The sequence below is a fragment of the Oryx dammah genome, unplaced genomic scaffold (assembly GCF_014754425.2).
Source record: "Oryx dammah isolate SB20612 unplaced genomic scaffold, SCBI_Odam_1.1 HiC_scaffold_2, whole genome shotgun sequence".
NCBI classification, from domain to species: Eukaryota; Metazoa; Chordata; class Mammalia; order Artiodactyla; family Bovidae; genus Oryx; species Oryx dammah.
The window spans coordinates 106,756,256-106,762,255 of NW_024070186.1; the positions used below are offsets into that span (position 1 = coordinate 106,756,256).

General features: G+C 37.9%; 1 pseudogene; it reads right to left on the bottom strand.

The window, feature by feature from the left end:
• The window catches only part of LOC120881992, a 102,820-nt pseudogene extending 97,033 nt beyond the window's left edge, over nucleotides 1-5,787 (bottom strand).
• Nucleotides 5,788-6,000: the final 213 nt, after the last annotated feature.

Sequence of the window (6,000 nt, forward strand, 5' to 3'; positions counted from 1 at the left end):
GGAGATACTCTAGATCTATTCTACTAATGCAGAATCTCATATAAAATAATTACAAGAGTGACATCTGACATAACCTAATCAAGCATGACTTCCATCACTTTTACTGCATTTTATTTTGAGAGGCAAGCCCGAGACTCCAGCTCTAGTTAGGGGGAGGAGGCAATTATACAAAAGCATGACTCACTGGGGGGGGTCACCTTTGGGTTTGTCTGCCACATGATAATACCCACACAAGTCTCTGAGGATTAAAAGAGATTATAGACATGAAGGTCTTTGTCCTTATATGTAATACTTATACATGAGCCATTACTGTGTTCTACTGGCATGACTACTAAAGAAAGGTTCTTCTAAGGTAGTGACTGATCATTTGACCTTGCCTCCCCTCGTAGGCTCAACTCAGAGCAACCAGCAAGTACACCTTGCCTGTCTTGACAGGTGTCACACATATTCCTTATGATGAGTTTAAGTTAAAATCTCAGTCTGGACTGACTCTTGCTGGGTGGGGGGGCAGGGACTATGAAGATGGCTAGTGACAAAGTACTTTCCCTTTCTGCTCCTGCTTTGCCCCCTTAACACACACCTTGATAATGTATCTAGATATCTCTCTCCAGCATGCAGGGGCATTTTGCCATTCTGTTTATACTCTGGGACCCTCTTAAGAACTTTCCTTGTGTACATACCCCTTAGTAAAAGAGTCTAATAGTACATCAAACTAACCATAAACTTTGTTTCATCCGTATACCACCCACTACTCCTGGACTTTCATTTACCTAAATATTGAAAAGCTTAAACTAATTCAACTTATTTCTTAATATATTACCTTCTCCTTGTAGACACTAATAGATTCAGTGCTTGTATAGATAAAGGCAAACAAGGAGAAATAAGCTTGGAAACATATCTTTTCCTAATTAAGCCTTCAGATGAGAAAGCAGCCCAATCTCACCACATTGCAGCCTTGTGAAAATATGTGTTGAAGACCCAGGTAAGTCACACCTGGACTCCTGAGCTATAGAAGCTATATTCCTTGTGATAATGTTTTAAGTATTTTACATAACCTGTGCAACAGAATCTTCATCACAAGGAGACCTTACCACAACTCTCAAATATCCTGTCTTTTTTTGTTCAGTGTAGAGCTTATGTTCCAACATACAAAACAATTATATGACTTTAAATAAACTGTTCAATGTCTCACTGACATTTCTTACAAGTGCACTTTTCTGGAAAAAGAACTAAATATAATCACTCTTAGAATAGTAATCAATGTTTTATTACTCTCCACAGCTTACAAGGTACTTCAGAATGTATTCTTTCTATCCAGATATCATATATGAAAGATGTTTCATTTGTGGTTCTCTGAGAATTCTGTGAATTTCTCTTAGATACTTAATATTGTCAGGTGGCAAGCATAAAAATACAGATAAAAACAGATTTCCTTAATGTATATTTTCCAGAGAAAATGAGATAAATAGATTTTCATCTATAGTTTAAATTACAATGGTTGTGAGAATAAATGCTCTATGACTATTGAGGTGGTGTTGGTAAGAAGATGTAGACTTTGTTTTACTGAAATGGTTCCTGTATTGGAAAGTTTAAGAAAAACTGAATTAGATAAAGTTTCTGCCCTCTGAATTAAAAATATCCAGGAAATAGCTGTTTAATTGGGCATATAGTATTTTATTTCAGCACTTCAGGGACTGTGAAACACAAGTAAGTGTATTAAGCAGCTCCAGTATGTTCAGATATAACTAGTAGCCCTCAGCCACCTGCAGAAGATAACTTATCAAGCATGAGGCCTCTCTCATCAGATTGTGTTTCTATGTGTGACAGGCGGTCTCAAGGACCAGTGGGGAAATGGCTTAGTTGAATCTTTTTTTTCATGGCTTGAATGAAACTCAATGAAGTGAATCAGTTTCCTATAAAAATGGGAGTATCAGTCTGTTGAAGATTAAGGCATTTTCTCACCTTTAGCATACATTGGATTAAAGGGATGAAAGGGGATGCAGTATGTAACATGGATGACTTGATACTGAGTGGTACTGTACGGGCAGCTAAGGGTCTCACTTAACGCTTTACCCTTACCCCTATCTTGAAGCTGGAACAATTAATGTGGATAGAACTTAGCAGTTCAGTGTAAATGAAGTAAAAAAAAAAAAAATATATATATATATATATATATAGGTAATACATAAGCTTCAAACTGAGACCCAAGATTGGCTACATAATTTTAATTGTACATTGTAAAGTGAATATGTAGAATTCATTTTCCAAAAATTATTAAAAATTTCAAGATGGCACTATAGAGCATTAAAACAATCACAGGGTCTTTCTGAGCATGGTCTCAGGTCTCATACTGTGAAATTGGCCCTACAAAGGTTACCCCCTTCAACTCTGCAATCCTCCAAATATCAGTAGCAGAGCTGTCCCTAGGGTAGAAGAAACATGTACCTTCATTGTACCATAGAAGGAAGATAGGATCCTGGGAAAGTTGGGGAATGTGCTATTGATGTTACCTGTGAGCTGATTCCCCAGGCACCTGAGGCTCTTGAACTGACTGTGGCTATTGGCTCATATGCCAAATCCATGTACAGTGTTCTGTTTTCTTCTTTCTTTCTTTTACCACTTGATACTTATTTTAATCCAAGTACAACATTCAGAAAACTAAGATCATGGCATCCAGTCCCATCACTTCATGGCAAATAGATGGGGAAACAATGAAAACAGTGACAGACTTTATTTTTTGGACTCTAAAATCACTGCAGATAGTGACTGCAGCCATGAAATTAAAAGATGTTTGCCCTTTGGAAGAAAAGTTATGACCAATCTAGACAGCATATTAAAAAGCAGAGACGTTACTTTACCAACAAAAATCCATCTAGTCAAAGCTATGGTTTTTCCAGTAGTCATGTATGGATGTGAGAGTTGGACTATAAAGAAAGCTGAGTGCCAAAGAACTGATACTTTTGAACTGTGGTGTTGGAGAAGACTCTTGAAAGTCCCTTGGACTGCAAGGAAATCCAACCAGTCCATCCTAAAAGAAATCAGTCCTGAATATTCACTGGAAGGACTGATGCTAAAGCTGAAACTCCAATACTTTGGCCACCTCATGTGAAGAACAGACTCATTGGAAAAGATCCTGATCCCGGGAAAGATTGAAGGTAGAAAGAGAAAGGTACAACAGAGGATGAAATGGTTGGATGGCATCACCGACTCAATGGACATGGGTTTGAGTAAGCTCCAGGAGTTAGTGATGGACAGGGAAGCCTGGCATGCTGTGGTCCATGGGGTGGTAGAGAATCAGACATGACTGAGCAACTGAACTGAACTGAACACATGAATTAAAAAACTGGCAGGCAAAGTGAGTTTTCTCCCATTTGCTATTCTGTATCCCACATATGGCTCTGGACATTCAAGGAAAATTCTTATTTTTTTTTTTTTCATTTCTTGGCAGAGGCTACATGTTCATGTCTTTATGAAATGTTGTAAACTATACTCATAAAAGCACCAGCTTTGGAGTAAGATATATATATATAGGTTTTATGACAAATTCTTATTTTTCCCTGTTAATCTTTGGCAAATTATCTATCTTTCCCAAGTTCCCATTTCCTATTGTAAGTAACAATAAAAATACCTACTTTATAAGCCTGTTTTGTATATTAAAAGAGATAATGTTTAGAAAGCCAAATGCCCAGCATATTATAATATTTAAAAATATAACACTCATTTTGGTATTATTCAAATTTCCAGTCATACCTTTCAGAAAGCATTGACTAATTTTATCTTGATATAAAAAATGTTAAAATTCAGAACCATAGACTTAGAGAAAACTTCATAGATTTTCTAGTTTAGTAGCTTTTAAATTTCTTGGGAACATATGTCCCTTTGAATTCTTTTTTTAAAATTTATTTTTAATAGAGGCAAAATTGCTTTACAATATTGTATTGGTTTCTGCCATACAGCAATGCAAAACATCCATAATCATGCACATCTCACTTCCTTTTTGAGCCTCCCTCCCCTCCCTCTTGGTCATCACAGAAAACCTGGCTGGGCTCCCTGTGTTTTTAGCAACCTCACCAGCTATCTGTTTTACACATGGTAATGTATACAGGCCAATGCTACTTTCTCAGTTTGTCCCACCCTCTCCTCCAACTGTGTCCATAAGTCCATTCTCTACATGTGAGTCTCTATTCCTTCCCTGCAAATAGGTTCATCAATGTAAAGCAGTGGACCCTCTTTCTCTGCAAAAGTTACATATGCATTCAGCATTCTATTTCAGGAGATTCCTTCACTGTCTGAAGGTCAACGTTGAAACCTCTGAATGCCATTTTAAAAGAGTATATGAAATCTTATATTTGGTCTTCTATTCACAGAACTGTTGGATTGTCCTCTAAATATTGAGCTCCCATTACTAGCTCAGTGGTGAAGAATCCACCTGCCAGAGCAGGAGACATGAGTTCTATTCCTGAGTCAGGTAGATCACCTGAAGAAGAAAATGGCAACCCATTCCAGTATTCTTGCCTGGGAAATCCCATGGACAGATGAGCCTGATGGGCTACAGTCCATGGGGTTGCAAAGAGTCAGACATGACTGAGCGTGCACACACAGGCACACATTATTGAAAAGCAACCCTTTTTCCTGAACATGGGTCTTTTTTTTCCTTTGCCACAAAAATGCTTAGCACAGCTTAGAAATTAATGAGAACATCAGATAATGATGCAAAGTTTTATTTCAAAGAAAATCACAGCAATAACTTTCCTTTTGAATGCCTCTGTATTCTGAGAGACCCTCAGTGCTGTGAAGTTCTTTTTTTTAAGTGACTTCATCTAACGTGCCTCTGCTGCTCACATCACTAGTGATTTTATGCTTGGGCAGTGGAGTAGAATAGCAGCTCAAGTTTTGAAAAGGAGCAGAGCTAGTTGGGCTTTTCAATATGACCTTTAGGTTGTCACATTGATCCCTGTTTTGTTTCCCCCTTTCTAGTGAATTATTCTACTTATCTTTATTTATTTATTGCTTCCATTCCTTTTCCTCCTCTCACATTAAGTTTTAGATCTAGTTTGCAAAACATTCTGAAAGGTAATATGAATGTCTAGTTTCTAGCTGATTCCCAACCTTTGCATTTGATTGTTCAGCACTTATTCCAGATATTTTCCTCCTCCTTGGTTACTTCTACCTTTTCTTATCACACAACAAACTTCTGGCAACAGCAGATGCACTGATACTTTCAAAGAGACCTTGAAAGTAAAAAGAAAAGGGAATAGAAAGGCAGAGATGCTCTGTCACTTAGCCTCACAGCCTGGTTTTCATTTTGTTATTTGTCTGGTTTTCATTTGACCCACATAGGTTGCTTCTCATTCCTAAGCACACATTCCAGGGTTTATGTTCATGACTGAGAGATGCAAGGAGAGGGTATGTGAAGAGTAACTTCCAAAGGGTAACCCCAAAGAGGGCTGTCAAATTTCTCTTTATGGACATTTTGGCTCCAAGTCATTTTTATATTCCTCCCAGCTCTAGATCAAACTGATGTTGAAAGGTAGGATGTCTTGATTGTTTTCACATTTCTTGCAATGATATTGCAAGGCAAAATCCAGGGAGAATGGAAACATCATCTGTTATGTTTAGCCAGGATGAAGTTGTATGACACTTGAAGTGTTGGAGAAGGGAAAGTATCTGCTAACCTGGAAGTTTTTAATCCCCATTTCTGAACACTTACCGAGTTGCCACGCTAACCCCCCAGCACTGATGTCCTGTCTGCGGCTGACATGCCATCAGCTCTTGTTCATATTGCATGTGATCTGATGTGAATCTCAAAGACCTTTTTGAAGCTAAGCCTTCTTTGACTCCTGAATCATTAACTTTCACCCAGAGTCATCATATTCTGCCTTCTGCCCACACAGGTTTTATTTAATAGGAAAGTAATTGACATGTTTCAGGTAAGAAATGCCATACTGATGGAAAGAAACTTCAATTAAGTGCATACTTTAGCAGGGTCATAGAACTTTG